Genomic DNA, 19,438 nt, shown 5'->3' with positions numbered 1-19,438 from the left:
CCCAGCTCCCAGGTGGGAGCCCCATGGCAGCCTCCAGCATCTTGTGAGCTGGTCTCGCAGCTGGGTGGCAGCCACCCGCGCCCTGGCTCCGAGTCGAGGGACAGCTGCCCGCGCCCCGGCTTGAAGACAGGCAGCAGCTGCCTGCTCACATCCCTGGGTCCCAGCTGGCGCGGAAGCCTCCCTCCTCTGCCCCAGCTCGGATTGTGTGGCAGTCGCCCACCTCGCAGGCTGGCAGCCAGGTGGCAGCCACCTACAACTTGCCCAGGTGGCAGCCCCCCTCCCTGGCTCAAACCCCAGTGCCCAGAAAACTGGTCAGTTTCACTGCTCTAGCTGAGTAGTCAAATTGACAACGATGACAGCCCCAGATTTACTAGTTACCCTCTTTCCCAGTCTCTCTCTCACCCCTTCCTCCTCTCAAATCTATGGCAAAAAATTTGGCACGGCGCTTTATATTCCCCAGCACTGGCATGCCGCTCAAAGCCTCCTAGCTTTGACCAACATCACCTCTAACCCAGGTATATACATGAGTTGTGCACCCCTGTTGTAAAGGTGGTGACCCTGCCCACACTAGATCTGACATCTGTCCTATCATGGCCTTATACACTCAGCCCTTCTTCCAAGATATGGCTCACCTTAGTCTGTAAATATACAATCCCGTGGAAAATTGAGTGTTGGGCACTTATTAAAATTTTCAGAAGTTAGAGAGTACTTTCTACTTAAAAGGTTGGGAAACACTGTGCTACTGCACTACAGATAATACCTAAAAGTAGATCTGAAGGGCTAAGTAATGGAACAGCGACCGTTTTACGGTAGAGGATCTCAAAGCCCTTCATAAAGTTGCACAAGTATCATTGTGCATTTTGCATCTGGGAAACTGAGGCACGGAGACACTCAGCAACTCGTCAAGTCACACAACAGCTCTTGCATCCTGGCAGGGGGTTAGCTTAGATGACCCTTGATGTCCCGTCTGACCTTATGGTTCTGTGATTAACGAGTTTATCCTCCGAGCCCCCCCTCAGATGAGGCAGCATCATTGCCTCTATTTTATACACCAGGAAAATAAGGAACAGTGAGATTACACACACTAGCTAGGGGTTCTGTGGCAGAGTCAGGATTTGAACCCAGATTTTCAGAGTCCTAGTCCATCCTGCTAAACGCAAGCCAACACTGGCTAGCTGCAGCAGCCTGCCTGGGCCCTCAAGCTTGAGAAACACACACACACGTGTACAGGGCATGTCCCCCTCTCTGTTCCAATGTGTGAATAACTCTGCCGTGTCATTTCAGATGTGGTGGGGCTGGGTTTTATTCCCCCACCCCCTCTGGTTATAGAATAAAAAACAGATCCCAAGAATTTAGAAAAAAAAACCTGTTAATGGTTTCCATCCTTAGAATACCTGACCTTAGAATAATAATAATAATTGTATCGATGGCCTTGGGCATTTACTTTGGCTGCAGGAATGGTGGGGCGGTTCCAAGATTCGGCTGAGCTGATTCGACACGTCAGGGAATGTTCCATTTCTCTGCTCCAGCAGCTTTGTCAGGAGTGCCGTAATGAACAGTGGAGAAAGAGAGAGAGAGAAACCCTCCCTCCATCCCCCGCAACCCTGCCTCTCTCCGTCCCGTTGCAAACCAAACGTGGGAACAGCAAGTCAGATTTTCCTTAAATAAAGCAGCCTGGCCACATGTAACATGACGCTACAAACTAATTACACGCTAAAGGCTACGAGGTCAGCATCGCCTTGTTAACCTTGTCAGGCTGATGAGGGCAGGAAAGCTACTGTTGGCCACTGGAGTCTGGAGGGGAAAGGGGAGAAGGATTCGTCCATGGGGGATCTAAGACGACGGGTGTTGTTGGGCTTTCGCTTTGTGCTTTTATCTCCAGAACCACCAACGTTCAGATTTAAATTAATATAGTTCCACTCCGGGCTTCCCAGGCACCCACCCACACCTTGCCATTCTCTTACGCAGACCTCAGCTTGGCGCTACCAGGCCTAAAGGTTTCTGGGATGTCTCTGCATCCCAGAGCTGGTATCCTCGTCTGTCCCCAGGCCAAGGAATTTCTGACCCAGGAGTCACTGGAAGAGGTTCTCTGGCCTGTGCTCTGCAGGAGGTTGGACTAGCTGATCACGCCATGCCTTTCTGGCCTTAATAGCTAAGATCTTAGTAGTAATGAGATGGAAGAAATGGTGGAAATAAAGACACAGGCTAGAGGATTTTATCAGGCTTCAGCACTGGGGCTGCTCAAATTAATTTATCTGAGGAAAATGTACGTCCTTTTTTCAGATTGTAACTGATCCTCCAATAAGCCACGATGCTTACTGATGTGTTCATTATTCGCAGTCGTCCCAGGGACATTCTGTGCACACCAGTGTTCTCCCTCTAGGGCCCGTGACACACAGTTGAGCTGTTCTGAGTCCAACCAGACGAGGGCAGCGGTAACACACGCACAGGAGGCACTTCATTGCAATCAAGACCCCGTTTACTCCCCGGAGACCAGGACCTAAATTCTTCAGCCAGGCCCTTTGGAGACAGCAGGAGGCAATTCAGTTCTGCAGCAGCTTCGGATACGTGTTTCCAGGGTTGGGTTTTACTCAGCGAATGTGCCGCTCTCCACTTCGTAGCCACGGACCATGTTTGCGGCTCGGATGCGGATACAAATTGTGTATCCACGCAGGGCTCTAACCATGACAATGCACATTGCACTCAGCACAGCGTCCCCACGTTTTCAGGTTTTGGATATACCCAGTGTGCAACTGGGCTTCCCTGCTGGGCGATCTAGAATGGACGCTCAACTCCATCTTTGTCTTTTATCTGAGACCCATCATGAATTCAATTCTCCTTTGACGGCAGCCTCTGTAGCCCTAAAGGCAGCCTTTGATTTGTCAACAGCACTGCCCTGTGGAAGACCCTACTGGTATTCCTGACATCCTCCTAAGGTTGATTCAAGATCTATATAAAGGCTCAGGGGCGCGGGTGTGATGGGCGACCCGGAGGTCTGACCGGTTTTATACTAAATCCAGGGATGTGCCCTGACTCCCAGTCCTGTTTGGCCACACAATGGATTGGCTCCTTGAACACAGCTCCACAAAGACCGGTATAATTGTCGCTTCAACCTCTTTTCCCAGCCTGGATTGTGCGGATGATGTCGTCCTCTTTGGTCAGGAGGCAAATGACCTTGAAGATGCGTTAAAAAACTTCCAGCATGTGGCAGGTGCCTTCAGGCTAAGGGCTGATTTGGACAAAAACAAAAATGCAGAGTGTCAGCCCCAAAGTGGTGATACAAGAGATCTGTGCTGCTGGACGAACTGTGGGAGCAGTGGATGATTTCAGCTATCTTGGCAGTCAGTTGTCATCATATGGGTGCAGCCAATCAGACGTCCTAAGGAGAATCAGTTTAGCAGCCTCCGCTGTGAAGGACTTGGATAGAGTTTGGAGCCCAAAGAAGGTGAAATTTTATACAGAAATAAGGAGCTACCAAACCTGTGCCCTTTGGCTTCTCTTGTATGGGTCTGAAACATGGATGTCGCTTAAACAAGACATCAGGAGGCTGAAGGCATTTCACAGGCATTGCCAGTGGCAGCTACTGGGCAGAAGATGGTTTGATTTTTATCAGTCACAGGGGATGCATTATCGAGAACTGGGCTTGAGAGGACTGAAGCCATCATCAGTGGCTACCAGCTGGCACTTTTTGGTCATGTAGCCTGCTTCGGAGATAAAGTCCCCACACATCGACCTCTGGAGAGTGGACCTGGGGTCAGGAGAGGACATTGCTCAGCCACAGGCTGGTGGAGGCCACGTGGTCCTCCGTGATTGACTAGGCGGCATCAGATCAGTAATGACCCGTGGAGCTCTCAGACGCTGAGAATTAAGTTGGACAGGGTGGCCGTGGATATTTGACGCTATGGACTCGTGCTGTCTAAGTGTGGTGGTGCAGAATATTGCTTTTAACGGAAAATGCTCAGCTGCCTCGTAAGTGTTGCACTGGAAGAAGAGATGGGGAGTGATGGATGTGTTGGCCTCTAGAGAGAATGTGAAGTAGCGGGGGCGGCACATTAGCAGTGGTACCTGCTAAATCTATTACAGCGTCGACATCTGAATAATCATCATTAGGTTTCTTTGTTTCAATGCTGTATTGAGATGAACGGGGCAGTGAGCAGCTCTCAGAGATCTTGTTCCAGGCTCTTTGCAAACTCAGGCAGGGATTGTTTTCAAGGGCATTTTCAACGCTCATGAGGGCTAGCAGCATTAAAAGATGGGGATTCATTAATGTTTGTAGTGTGCTTGAAAGTTCTTGGGCTTGCACGTTATAAAGAGTCAAATATTACTCCAGCCCCCAAGTAGGAACCAGCTGTTCTATTTTTTCACACCTAGAGTGACCATAATTCTAAGTCTGAATGACTTTTACTTTATATAAAGTTAATAGTGTGAGAGAAGGAGAGCTGTGCGTGTGCGTGCGTGCGTGTGTGTGTGTGTGTGTGTGTGTGTCTAACATAAGAACGGGTAGCCTGGGTCAGACCAATGGTCCATCTAGCCCTGTATCCTGGCTTCCAAGAGTGGCCAATGCCAAGTGCTTCAGAGGGAGTGAACAAACAGGGCAATTATTGAGTAATCCATCCCCTGTCGTCCACCCCTAGCTTCTGGCAGTCAGAGGCTAAGGACACCCAGAGCATGGGGTTGCGTCCCTGACCATCTTGGCTAATAGCCGTAGATGGACCTATCCTCCATGAACTGATCTGATTCTTTTTTGAACCCAAGTAATACTTTTGGCCTTCACAACATCCCCCGGCAATGAATTCCACAAGTTGACTGTGTGTTGTGTGAAGAAGTACTTCCTTATGTTTGTTTTAAATCTGCTGCCTGTTCATTTCATTGGGTGACCCCCTGGTTCTTGTGTTATGTGAAGGAGTAAATAACACTTCCTTATTCACTTTCTCCACACCAGTCATGATTTTATAGACCTCTGTCATATCCCCCCTTTGTAGTCTCTTTTCCAAGCTGAACAGTCCCAGTCTTTTTAATCTATCCTAATATGAAAGCTGTTCTATACTCCCATGATTTTTGTTGCCTTTCTTTGCACCCTTTCCAATTCTAATATATCTTTTTTTCAGAAGGTTTGATCAGAACTGCACGCAGTATTCAAGGTGTGGGTGAACCATGGATTTATATAGTGGCATTATATTTACTGTCTTATTATCTATCCCTTTCCTAATGGTTGCCAATATTCTGTTAGCTTTTTTGACGGCTGCTGCATATTGAGTGGATGTTTTCAGAGAGCTATCTACAATGACTCTAAGATCTCTTTCTTGAGAGGGAACAGCTAATTTAGATGTCGTCATTTTATATGTATAGTTGGGATTATGTTTTCCAACGTGCATTACTTTGCATTTATCAACACTGAATTTCGTCTGCCATTTTTTTGCCCCGTCACCCAATTTTGTAAGATCCCTTTGTAACCCTTCGCAGTCTGCTTTGGACTTAACTATCTTGAGTAGCTTTGTATAATCTGCAAATTTTGCGACTTCACGGTTACCCCTTTTTCCAGATAATTTAAGAATATTTTGAACAGCACTGGTCCCAGTACAGATCTCTGGAGGACACCACTATTTACCTCTCTCCATTCTGAAAACTGACCTTTTATTCCTATCCTTTTGTTTCCTGTCTTTTAACCAGTTACTGATCCAGGAGAGGATCTTCCCTCTTATACCATGACTGCTTACTTTGCTTCAGAGCCTTTGGTGAGGGACCTCGTCAAAGACTTTTTGAAAGTCCATGTACACCATATTAACTGGATCACCCATGTCCACATGTTTGTTGATACTCTCAAAGAATCCTAGTAGATTGGTGAGGCATGATTTCCCTTTACAAAAGCTGTGTTGACTCTTTCCCAGCATATTGTGTTTATCAACGTGTTTGATAATTCAGTTCTTTACTATAGTTTCAATCAATTTGCCTGGCACTGAACTTAGGCTTACTGGCCTGTAATTGCCAGGATCACCACTAGAGCCTTTCTTAAAAAATGGTGTCCCATTAGCTCTTCTCCAGTCATCTGGTACAGAAGCTGATTTAAGCAGTAGGTTAGAAACCTCATTTAATGGTTTTGCAATTTCATATTTGAGTTCCTTCAGAACTCTTCTGTGGATACCGTCCGGTCCTGGTGATTTATTACTGGTTCAATTTATCAATTTGTTCCAAAACCTCCACTACTGACACCTCAATCTGGGACAGTTCTTCAGATTTGTCTCCTAAAAAGAGTGGCTCGGGTTTGGGAATCTCCCTCACATCTTCTGCAGTGAAGACGGATGCAAATAATTCATTTAGTTTCTTTGCAATGATCTTGTCTTCCTTGAGTGCTGTTCAAACACCTTGATCATCCAGTAGCTTCCTGCTGCTAAGGTACTTAACATTTTTTTGCTGTTAGTTTAAAAATCTTTTGCTAGTTGCTCTTCACATTCTTTTTTGGCCTGTCTAATTACACTTTTACACTTGACTGACAAGAGTTTATGCTCCTTTCTATTTTTCTCAGTAGAATTCAACTTCCAATTTTTAAAGGATGCCTTTTTGCCTCTACCTGCCCCTTTTACTTTGTTTTTTAGCCATGGTGGCATTTTTTTGCTCCTCTGACTATACTGCAGTGACTGCAAGGACAAAACGGCTGATGGTTCTGCACTCAGCCGAGTTGAAGTCACAGGACACGGGACACCAAAGGAGCCCAACTGCCCATGTTTTCCAACTGCACCCCTCTTCCCAAGAGGCAAAAATAGCTCGTGCATCAACCCTCTTATGCAACGTCCCCGTATGTGTCTTGACATTCAATATACAGTCAAAGCTATAGAAGGGCTCCAAATCCAACATCTCAACACCTGATCCCAGGGCTATATACTTCTGAGACAGCATAAGGTCCTAAATAAAAACATGCACCCCGTACTGGCGGTGGGCTCTCAAACAATGATTTACAAGACATCCGCGGGTTACAATCCACTGGGATATTGTTGCCAGGCTCTGAGGCACGGCTCGTAACCTTTTATTGGCTCTCCCTTAAGTGTATTGTTCTCCCTTATTGCAGAGCCCTGGTTTCTAGCAGCAAGCCATCAGGAATGAGTTAAGCCAGGGCCAGTCCCTCGGGGTAGCCTCCTTTGCTTCCTTTCCTATTCCCGACAGCCCCCGTGCAGCAATGACCTTTAACTGCCTCCTCTTGGGACCTGGGCTACCTCTCAAAGGTAGCCTGGGGAAGCCTGAGGCAGTGATGATGGAGGCTGTGTCTCCTGGCCGCGTGCTGACGCTCACCATCAGCATGGCATTGGCTGGATTGGCACCTCCGGAGAGATGCTAGGAGGACGGAGGCAGGATGGAGAGAAAGAATCAGCCAGTGGGTGGGGCACTTGCCTAGGCAGTGAGAGGCCTGGTTCAAGTCCCTGTCTGTGCTCTAGACTTTCAGTGTGATCATGGGCAAGTTTTTTGGGGCCACTGGGAGTTCAGTGCCTACACGGCTTTAAAAAGCCTGAGCCTTAGCCTCTGTCTTAGTTTTCCATCTGTATGGGGATAACAGCAGTGCCCTGCCTCGCGGGGGGGAGCTGTGAGCGTAACGACTGTACAGATACCATAGTGAGGGAAGCAGATCACTACTGTAGCTGAATGCCCCCCCTGGGGTTCTCTGCTCTGTGACCTTGGGCAAGTCCCTTCCCTTTTCCGGGTCTCTCTTTCCCTTCTCGCTCTTGTCTGTTTCCTTGGTAAGAGTATGTGGGAGTGTCTGTTTCTTATTGCGTGTTTGTACAGTGCCTAGCACGATGGTTGGGGGCCCTCATGCTGTGTTACAAAAGACAGAGGCAGGGAAAGTTTTTCCCCACGGGGCCCTGCCAGCAGATGGTGATGGCTTCTGCTCAAGGCTTCCTAGTCCTTCGCCAGGCTCCTGAGCCATCTGCGCTCTGAGTTTCACGTGAATTGGCTCAAAGGGAAAGGAGAGAAATGGCCCCATCCCCACCCCTTAAAAAAAAAAAAAAGAGAGGTTGATAACAGTTTGGTGATGAGATGAGCAAGTATTCACAAATCCAGGGCTCCAGAATACCTTTGAGCACAGCGAGGGACCCGGTTCGCACTCCAGCTGTACTCTGGGCAGCCACCAGATTGCACAAGGGTGAGGCCGCTTTCTGGATGAGCCCTCTGCAGTGTCTGCTATTGGTTGATAAACCCCAGGGCAGCTCTGTCTATCTACGGTACTTATCTGGGTAATATTTACCCTGACAGGAGTGCTGGGAGATGGGGAAACAGGGCACAGAGAGGCTAACTAATCGATTTTGCATCCAGAAGGGATGGCTACGATGATCTAACTTGACCTCCTGCATTACCTAGGCCCTAGGACTTCCTTGAATTAATTCCTGTTTGAACTAGGACAGATCTTTTAGAAAAACATCCAGTCTTGATTTAAAAATTGCCCAGGTAAATTGTTCCAGGGTTAATTTCCCTCACTTGCCCAGCCTCCCTTTATCTTACTGCATAGAAGTTTACACCACGGCTCACTCGATATGGGTGTCTTCAAGTTGTATGCTCGGTAACTCCCAGTGTTGTCTAGAAGGGGATGCAGGGAGGAAGGATCCCCGACTCTGTGTGACCTTTGGTGAGTCTCTTAGGGCAAAAGTTTCAACCCTGAGAGCCCAAAGTTAGGTGCCTGGATTCACCCTCTGGCATCCAAATAGGTAGCCTGATTTTAAAGAGGTGCTGGTCCACTCCTCCTCCCCGCATTGACTAGTCAATGCTCAGAACCACTGGAAAAAACAGGCCACTTAATCAGATGCCTAACTTGGGCATCTAAGTTTGAAAAATATGTTCTTAGCCACTGTGCCTCAGTTTCCCCTGGCGTGAAATTGGAGTAATAATACCCCCCTACTACCCACGTATGGTGTTTGACTCAACATAAGTCATGTCTACACTAAGAGATGCGCCCTCTTAACTAAAGGAGTGAACCGAAACCAGTTTAGTTAAACCAGCGCAGTGCCCAGCGTGGCGGCTCTGATTTCAGTTTAAGAACAGCTTTGTCACCTTGCGCCTTGCTTCACCGTCTGTAAAATGGGGCTAACAGCACTGCCTTACTTCCCAGGAGGGGGGAGTGAGGATAAATAGGATACAAATTGTGAGCTGCTTGGATACCACTGTAATGGGGACCATGCAAAACCTAAGCTAGATCAAAGGACTGCACCCCCTGCCCTCTGGCAGCTCACATACCCTGGCGGTGCCAAGCTGTGAAAAGAGAGAAACACTTCCCCATCTTTCGAAAGCCCTTTTCACTCTTTGCATGAGAAGAGCAGCTCTCATTACACTAGCTGTGTCTATTTTTAAGCCGTCTGACGACGTGTCCGCCTAAGCACTGGAGGCCAGGCTGGACGGGGAAACCAGGAAGAGCGCGTTGCCAAGCAGACTCCAGTTTTATATTTATCTATAAAAATCTAATGAAAATTGGTTCCAGGAAAGGGGTGACCTTCCCCACCTGACAGCTGTGCCTAAAACAGCTGTCTCTGCCCCTGTTTAGAACACATCCAGACGCGCCAAATCACCCCACACCATGGCTGGAGTTGTCAAACCTTCCATGTTTGTTTTTGCTCACGTTTCCCAGAAAGGCCCTGGGATTCGACTGAATCAGGAAGTACCTGAGGAAAAAACCCTTCTTCTCCTGAGATTTCTAGCCCTCACGTGTGCTCATGGGAGGTGGACAGACAAGCATCTATAGATTTGGGTGCGTTTCTTGGAAGGCGAGCTGCGATCCTTTGAAGGTCCATCTGTCGCTAGTCCGAAGCCCATTTCAGACAGGTTATTTCAGAGGAGTCCTATAGCTTGTTACTGTTGTTGTCCCTTTTGGACCAGAGCAGCTAGTCAAAGTTCGGGGCCCTGTGGGCGTTCCAGTGGGAAGTAGAAATTAGAGGTAGTCAGGAATGTCTTTGATGCAATTCTGTTTATTAACAAAGAATGTGTGTCTGAATGCAGAAGGAATCAAACCACAGGGAACGGGTTCTTTTGCTCACAGCACCAATAGCACTCTTCAGCCTGCACCCCTGACCCAAAAACCTTTCCCCAGGTCTCTTCCAAGGTCAACCCCGAGCAGCTGCCTCTCTCACTCTGTCTGTCCTTGTTTGACATCAGTTTCTGTGAGATCTCTCTTCCCCCTCTCCTAAATAATACTCAGGCAAAGGCTCCTGCAAGGATTCACACACCCCTCTTGTGTTAGATATGGCTTATGTTTACAGCGTTGTTAATTGAAGGGTGAGTTCGCACCTTCCCATCTCAATGGGGTTTGAACCCATAACAAGGTTTCACTCAGCTCATAACATCACGTTGATGGCCACAGTATAAATATCTCAACCAATTGATATATGTTCTGTGTATCTACATGGCCCTCAGTGTCAGATGTGATAGGTGCACCCTGCACCCATAGAGCGTATCTTGTTTCCTTCCCAAAGATCTTTTCTATAAATTCCTGAGCAGAAAAAGAACCGTGACAAGGGCTATAAAGACCAGAGCTCAGTGAGCAATTAGTAGCCATGGTTTAGTTGGCTAAGTTAATCTCTTCTGTTTGCACATTGCGTTTCCCCTGAATGATTCTCTGAATACTTGCACTTAATACTTGGTTGATTGCTCAGACAAGTATCTGATGTTTCTACTGGAGCTGGGTTGGTTACTTTCGACTGGATATATTCCGCAGGTCCCATGTTATGTGATATTTCCGGACTGGATAAGTGTGATCAGATGGCAAGTGCCAATTGTCATTCTGGGCTGTGGGTAGGGAAGTATGGCCTTGTAGTTAAGGCACTGAAGAAAGCCACAATAGGCATGGTTTCCTTAGAGGTTTATAAGGCCTGGCTTGACAAAGCCCTGGCTGGGATGATTTAGTCGGGGTTGGTCCTGCTTTGAGCAGGGGTTTGGACTAGATACCTCCTGAAGTCCCTCCCAACCCTCATCTTCTAGGATTCCATGGTTTCTATTCATAGACCTCTCAAACCTTTAGGCAGATCATCCAGTGTCTGTGTCTCTTTTCTCATCTATACAATGGAGGTCATGAGACTTCCCCTACCCCATAACTGGGTATTGTCAGGTGTCCACACCCTACCGTGGCCAGCGCTGTGTGACAGCGAGGCTGATGGATTACAAACTCAGATATTTGCTCTTTGACAATATTCTTTCTTATCTGTTCCACAAATGGTCCTGCCAACAAATTCATCCTTGGAAAATGAACGCCAAAGGGGCCCGAGCACAGCTGAAATACATTCATTTACAAATGCAAAGGCTTTGCAGAAAAACACCCAACACCGGGGCAGTGTTTTACCCCCACCTCTGACAGCAACAACGCTTTTTAGAGCCAGCAACGCCAGAGAAGCCCCCAACCTGGCAGCATTCAAGACAGGCTATTGTGGGTCCTTTTTGTTCTCTCTGCAAGCTTTTTGTCCCAGAAATGAGACTGAAAATCCAGCACCATTCAGATTCTGCGCTTTGTTGAAAGCTGCCAGAGGAGTGCGGGAAATGGCATAGAGAGGAGCCCTTCTCTGCTGAGAAAACTAGCAGACTTCCTCCTAATGGAAGGGTCGGAGACACTGGGGCAGACTTTCTAACCATGGCTTCTGAATGCACATTGAATGTCAAAGGGAGCTGTGGATGTGTCTCCGGGAAGCACAGACACACCTGAATTATTGACCCGGCCATGTAATGACAAGCAACGTTGGAGTCTGGAGTAACTTCAAGAGTCCTGAACCCAGCTAGAACTAACGCGTGACCGTAGCTGAGTTGCACCCAGAGATTAATTTCAACGGCGCTTGTCAAGAAGAGTCTTCTCAAAACTGCCAAAAATACGGCACCCCTAAATGGACATCAACTGACGGCTCCCCCCGGAGATGGGTGAACCGCAAAGATTCCTCTAAAACGACTTTACAGACTCCTAAAACTGGTTAAAGGTCACCAGCCATTCCCTCCTGCCTCTGATTTAAATCCACAGAACCCACAGTTTGGTCAGTTGTGCATTTCATGACTGCTTAGTCTGGGCCAGGATTGAGGGAGAGCCTGGGAAGGAAACACTAAGAGAACCACAGGGTCTATCTGTGTCCCGCTGTCCTTGATACAAATCACCTGTACATTCAGTACAAAGAAGGCCTGTCTCTTCTTTGCTCTGAGCACTATCTATCTGTCTATCCATGGTGCTTATATGGCCCCTGTCACAGTAGTGATCTACCCCTGGTAGGGTTGGAAATGTACAGGGAGCATGCCCATTCTGAATCCCACTCATCCATCTTTGGAAAATGCTTTCAAGGAGAGTGAGGCAGCTACAGACTTTTGAGTGTCTGGGCCCTCGAGGCCCATAGGGGGAGGGGAGCTATTTGCCCCAGGCCCCCTGTCTGAGTGGGACCCCAAACCCGAGGCCTCTTTTGTCTCCATGGTAATTTTTTGGGAGGGGGGGGTGGTGGGCCTCCATTTCAGATTGTACCCCGGCCCCCCCCAAAAGCCTCTTGGGTCTGGGTCGAAGTGACGCACCCAAGGTCACAGATGGAGTCTGTGGCAGAGGGGGAAGGGAGCCCTGCTCTTCTGTCCAGCGCCTGACCCACAAGCCCATTCTTTCTTCACTCCTTGATGACAAGTTGCCTGGAAGCCAATGAGAAGTGAGGCTGCCCAGATGGGGGGAATTGCACTGGGGTGTTAACAGCCACTTCAGGAGGAACTTACGCACGGGTGTAGCTGGGGTTCAAAGTTACTTAGCAGCACAGCAAGCGTGGCAGCAAGTCCCTGAGCTCCTTGAACCGTAATGGGCTTCCTTCTGGGTTACAGTGGAGCTGGGCTGTGCCCGGCCCCAGGACCATCACCGTGGGGCTGCGCTCAGCGCCTGCCACGCCTGTTGTTTGGAAGGCACGATCGGTATTGAGGGGGTGATAGAGGCCATTTAAAAATTGAGGGGAGCTGATTCTCTGTGAGCTCGCTGCCATGCACCCCAACTTCCACCGGCTTCAGATGCCACAGACTGCAGCTCATTCTTACACCTCGATTTTTTTTTTAGGTAAATCCCTGTACAAAGTGCCCTGCTGCCTCTTGTTCTGAGCCGATTTCTCCATGCTTGGTAATCGCCAGCACAGTCTAGACGCCTCAGTGTGGCAGTCAGGGGGCCCGGGGTCTGTAGTCACCTGCGCTAATGTGTTTAATTGGGGGGGGGGCAGAATCAGAGGCTAGTTTTGAAGTTTGGCCCTCAACCAGTTAGTGCCTCAGTTTCTCTATATGTAAAATGGGGGTGGCGAGATCATTCAATGGAAAGTGCTTTGAGATCTTCTACTAGCGCCGTGGGGTATCGCTCCGTGCTCTTGTAAACCCAGGTCCGTGGGACCCGGCCTTGTGGCTTTGGTGTTTCCAAGCCTGCACTTGATCATCCACACTGCATCACAAACCTGGACGTGGGTGGCCCAGCCGCGCTGCCGTGCGTGCCGTGCTGCTCAGCCCGTCAGCTGCAGCCCCGCGTCAGGAGCTGCGTCTATCTTACAAAATGACAGGCCTTGGATCCAAATCACAGTGGGACCCAGGCTCTGCCCCACGCTCTTAACAGGGTCCTGAGTGCTTGCTGACCCGAGTCAGACTGATTTGTGTGTGGATGGAAAGGAGGCTTTGGCTCAGACCTGAGTCACAGTCTGGGCTTAGCGTGCATTGTGGGTCCCAATCAAGATCAGGGCCCCCTTGTGCTAGGTGCTGTACAGACACAGTGAAAGACACTCCCTGCCTGGAACAGCTTACAGTGTAAATAGACAAAGGGTGGCAGGAAAGGAACAAGCAGAAGATGGAAACTGAGGCACAAAGCGATTCAGTGACTTGCCCAAGGTCCCATAGGAAACTTGTGACCGGGCAGGGAATTGAACCCACGTCTTCGGGGTGCGCCCAGCAGCCCCCTGTCTTAACCCACAACACCAGTGCTAATAAAATCAACAGCAAACGAGGCGACTCAGCACCTCAGAGGATCGGGCCCTGTATACAGTGGACTCACCCAGACTGTAGCTTCTGGTTTCAGACGTCCAAGGAAATTAGCATGACCAATAATTGTGTTAATATAGATCGTTAGCGGAGGGGCAGAGCCCGTGGGATGGAGCCCCTGCTACTAGATACCCCACCTACCGCCTCCTCCTCTGTTTGTTCCTTCCTGGTAAATGTTTATTAGCAACATTATTTACAGTTGCTGGCAAATAGCGCTGCTTGTCGACTTGCGGTGAGGACTTCAGATGAAAATGAAAGGCAAAGCCTGGCTTTAATTTACAGCCAGGCTCTGAGGCAGCTGTGTCTCTGGGTACAGTAGGCAGTCACTGGTGAGGCCTTGAGTTTCAAACCAGCCCCAACCTTTGAGAGGTCTGCTTGCAATTTTCCTCTTTTTCCAAAAGAATGCACTTTCAAGGTAATTGAGATTGAGTCGGGTCTGGTCTTTTATATGCAGACAGGCTGCACAGGCCAGGGGAACTGGTATCCACCTTCCCCTTTAATTTCAGATGGTAATATAGTGTTTGGAGCGGTATTTTTTTTTCCTTTCGCCCCCCTCCCCCGAAAGGTCATAGCTTGTGAAAAAGTTCTCAGTTAGACACCCTGGGAATTTGGCCCATTCTCTGGCCTGGATGCCAATCCCTGCTGCTCCATAAATACCTGTTACAAAGTAAACGATTGGCTAAATGTGCTCACCAGGCAGTTTGAGATAATTCCCACCTTCACTCTTTCCCATGCCCCATGCCTAACCTTTGGAAAAGGAGGAAGGGGAAAAAAAAGCCTGCCTCCCTCCTAACAAAATTTGGAGAATGAAATATTAAATAATGATTGCGTCTTCTCTCTTCCCAGGGCATGATTTTCCCCTCAGTTGAGTTTTCAGTGTGGTATTTGAGCACCCACATGTGCAATTTAATAGGGCTTAGTATAAATTCAGATATGTTCTGACTCCACTGTATTTCCAAAGAGCAACTGGAAGGGAATGGCAAACTTGATACTCTGCATGCGTGCACACACACACACACACACACACACATGCACGCACAGCTCAATTCCATATTCCTTACACATACATAACTCCCATTTTAAGGTCAATAGGAGTCTTTTCTCGCATGAGAAGACTCAGTCCTGCTTCTACTCACGTTAATGGGCCTGTGAGACGGATTCTTTATCTGATCTTTTTCTACATACAAAATTCTGATCAGTATCATGAGTATTAAGGCCCCGGTTGGGATTGCAGCCTCATGGTGCTAGACTCTGTACATGCCAGTGATAAGACCTAGTCTCTGCCCTCAAGATCTAAATAGACAAAGGGTGGGAGGGGAAACCGAGTCACAGAGAAGTGAAGTGACTTGCCTAGGGTCACGCAGCAGTACAGTGGAAGAGCATGGAATGGGACAGAGGTCTGCCGATTCACAGTTTAATGCTCTACCCACGGTGTCCTGCTGTCCTTTACAAATGTTAGCTGTACCTGAGAGAAAAAGATACAAATCTATTTTCTGTAACTTTATTCCTGACAGCATGGGGATGGAGGTGCTGAAGTCCCATTTTCAGAGTTTAAAAAAAAAGCTTCAATCCTGTTGCTGTCCAGAGATACAGGCCCAGGAGTTAGGCACCTGAATGTCTTTAAGGAGCTGAGCCGTACATCACTTTTGAAAATGCGACTTTGGCTCCTAAATCATGTAGTTGCTTTTGAAAATGTTACCCCAATCCCTTGGATGCCGTGTTGTGGCCATGTCGGTCCAAGGATACTCGCGAGACAAGGTGGGTGAGGTAATACGTCTGTTGGTGAGAGAGAGAAGCTTTTGAACTGCACAGAGCTCTTCTTCCGGTCTGGGAAAGGCACCCCGAGTGTCTCAGCTAAATGGAAGAGTGAACAGTTCGTTTAGCTTAAGCAGCACATGTTCTAGTAGAGGGACGGCTTCGTGAAAAGTGTCCGTCCACCGGCGACGGGGAGTTTTTGTCTTTTATCATTTCCCTGTGCGAGCTCATTGGAGAGTGCAGAGATTGTCTGGTGGTTATTGAGGCATTTCGTGCACTGGGTGAGGTACGCCACGTGTCGTGACAGGCGTGTGTAGGACCCGTGGATCCTGAAAGGTGTGTTGTGGGGAGTGTTGATCGCTGTAGCAGCAGAGATATGGCTGCAGATTTTGCAGCTGTTCTTCTGGCCGGGTCTGGTGCCGCTGTGAGTTGGTGGGTCCGCGTCTGTGGGGAGCTTTCTCCTGATGTTGGACTTGGAGAGGTTGGGGGGGTTGTTTGAAGGTCAGAAGAGGGAGTTCAGGAAAGATTTCTTTCAGGATGGGGCCTTCATTGAGAATGAGTTGTAGTTGTTTGATACCCTGTATGGGTTCCAGTGTGATGTATTCGGTGACAACTAGGGGTGTGTGGTTGGAGGGGGTTTTATTTCTGTATTGACGCAGGTTCTCTCTGGGTATCTGGACTGTTCCATGATGCAATCTACTTCTCTGGTGGAGTGTCCTTGTTCGGTGAAGGCAGTGTTGAATATGTTGTCTATAGCCCAAACTTTCTCCTTGGAGCATGTTCTGTGATATCTGAGTGCCCGGCTGTAGATAACAGATTTTGTGGTGTGTTTGTGGTGGTGACTGGACCTGTGAAGGCAGGGGTGGGGATCTGGGGGTTTCTTGGATATGGTTGTCTGTAGGGTTTTATTGTTGAAGCTGATCATCATGTCCAGGAAGTTGATGCTAGTGTGGGTGTGTTCCAGAGAGAGTTGAATGGTCGAGTGACGGTTGTTGAAGTTCTGGTGGAAATCTATGAGGGTGTTTTAAGTTGTCTGTCCAGAGGATGAAAATATCATTGATGTACCTCAGGTGTATCATTGATTTTTGTGGTGCATTTGTCCAGAAATTCCTCAAGGTGGCCCATGAAAAGGTTGGCACATTGGGGAGCCATCCTACCATCCCTAGTTGCTCCCATGGTTTGGACAAGGTGTTTGTTGTTGAACATAAAATTGTTACGGGAGAGGATGAAATGCTTGAGTCCGGTGATGTGTTTGGGGTGGACATCTGAGGGTTGTCCATTGTCTTGTAAATATTTGAAGCAGGCAGCGATGCCGTCATTGCAAGTGATGTTGGCGTAACATCTTTTTGTCCTATGACTACAGGGGTGGTAAGGGGCCACTTCACCTTGCATGGTCCCATAGAATGCATGCCACCTACTTACACTAAACTAGTTGTGGTTAGTTTGTAGCTGTGACACTCTGAATACCTTTCCCAGGCCTGAAGAACTCTGTATAGCTCCAAAGTTTGTGTCTCACCAACAGAAGTCGGGCCGGAAGCAGCACCTCACCCACCTTGTCTAACTCATCCCTGTATATATCATCTGTTGCAATTATTCTCTCTTTACAGATCTGTGATTACACCATTGTAACAACTCCTTAATATGATGCTAGACTGGGATATTTTTACAGGGCAGAATTGTTTCAGTACTGTACTAGACCTGCCATTACTTAGCTTCTCCCACTTGTGTAATATTTGCACTTAAAAATACTCTATATCTATTCTGCAGTTGAGATGAGGCAGGCTTCTTGACAATATTGCAATACGTATTTGACCAAAACCCAACTTCATTTTGTCTTGGCTTTCTCCAGTAAGGATCCCCCCCCACCCTCCTGCCCTATTGTGTATTATTTCCATGCCCTTGTATGACCCCTATTAATTTAAGCGTAAAAAACATTTGTCTAAAGACAAGAGTTCTTCTGGCTTTTTTCACCGTTTTACTCCAAACCTCCATTCCTGGGCTCATAATTTTTTACGAGTTAAGTGATTCTAGTGACTAATTTGCAAGCTCCATTCATTATTTCCATGTTGGGGTTTTATTGGCAGGGAGGGTAAACAAATAACAGTTGTTTCCGTGTATTCCATCGCCCCCATTAAGTGTACTTTACTCTTTGCTTCTGAGTCTGGCTCCTGTTTGTCTTATGTCCTGTGACTCTGCGGAAGGAGCACCCAGGCTGAGCTGCCGTCAAGAATGTTCCATGCGTGGCTGTTCTTCCATGTGGACACGGGTTGCTTCGCATGCCAGTACTCTTTGGGTTTATTTCTAGATGGTCTGTTTTTAGTTTGGAGTGAGGAAAACGCCAGGGTGTGGGGAAAATACTGTGGGTGACGTTGCCTCAGTTGGCTAGATGGAGCCCGGTCCCCTGGGCTGGGGAGGCGTTGGTTTTCCAGGGGCAGATGGGCACAGGCAGGGAAGGAAGGACGGTTTACTGTAGTGGATAATGCACCAGACTGGGATCAGGAGACCTGGGTTCAGTGTCTGGATTGACCACTGACCTTCTGCTCCTCATAGACTTTAAGATCAAAAGGGACCATCATGATCATCTCGTCCGACCTCCTGCACGCCGCAGGCTACGGAACCTCACCCACCCGCTCCTGCAATAGACTCCCTCACTTGTGGCTGCGTTACTGAAGTCCTCAGATCATGATGTACGTTACAAGTTACCGAGAATCCACCACTTGCACTAGTTTAAACTTGCGAGTGACCCAGGCCCCAGGCTGCAGAGGAAGATGAAACCCCCCCAAGGTCTCTGCCACTCTGACCTTGGGGAAAATTCCTTCCTGACTCCAAAGATGGCATCAGTTAGACCCCGAGCATGTGAGCAAGACCCACCAGCCAGACACCTGGGAAAGAATTCTCTGTAATATCTCAGAGCCCTCCCCATCTAGTGTCCCAGCACCGGCCGTTGGGGATATTTGCTGCTAGCAATCACAGATCAGCTACATGTCCCTGAGCTCCTATACGAGTCCCTGAGGTTCTTCCAAAGCAGATACTGCTTATCAGAGGGTGACATACTTCAGTGTGAAGACTTTTATGTCCGCACCCTCCACCCTAGAATACTCTGGTTAGCACAGGATGGGCAGGGCATACGTGCCATCCCAGCACCATGGACAAAGCTGAAGCGCCTGCCTGCTGTAATCCCCTCTGGAGTAACTTTTCCAGAGTGACTGACGCATCCAAGAATCTCCCTTCCAACCGCAGCCCTTTTCATATTTCAGCTGCAGCTGATTGCTGTACTTTGTGGAGGGCTTGAGGCTTAGGGTATAAAATTGTATTTAGGAGCTGGCAAACCCTTCTGGAGCTGTTAAGTTAATAGACTGTGCTCAATGCTGGATGCCTCTGTGCTCGCAGGCAGAAGAGAAATGAAATGTGTCATCGCAGAGACGGATCCTGTTTTCTCCCTCTCTGTCTCTGACACGCACACAGAGCATATATATGCACTTAACTCTTCAGACTGCTGGAAAGGTACTAAAACACCATTCTGTCTCGCTGATTCCCAGCTGTCAGGACAGGCTTTGGGAAATGGGCAGCCAGCACAATTTAAGCATGGCCACTGGTACATAGCCATTAGCTTTAAGCACCCAGGTTTGACAGTGATGGCCTACATACGAACAGCCCAGCAGCTAGACCATCTCGAGACACCGACTGCTGCAAGGAAGCAGAGTAA

Source organism: Emydura macquarii, unplaced genomic scaffold (assembly GCF_026122565.2).
Source record: "Emydura macquarii macquarii isolate MOO-44397 ecotype Brisbane River unplaced genomic scaffold, CSIRO-AGI_Emac_v2 contig_3345, whole genome shotgun sequence".
Taxonomy (NCBI): domain Eukaryota; kingdom Metazoa; phylum Chordata; order Testudines; family Chelidae; genus Emydura; species Emydura macquarii.
This window is presented reverse-complemented; position numbering follows the sequence as displayed.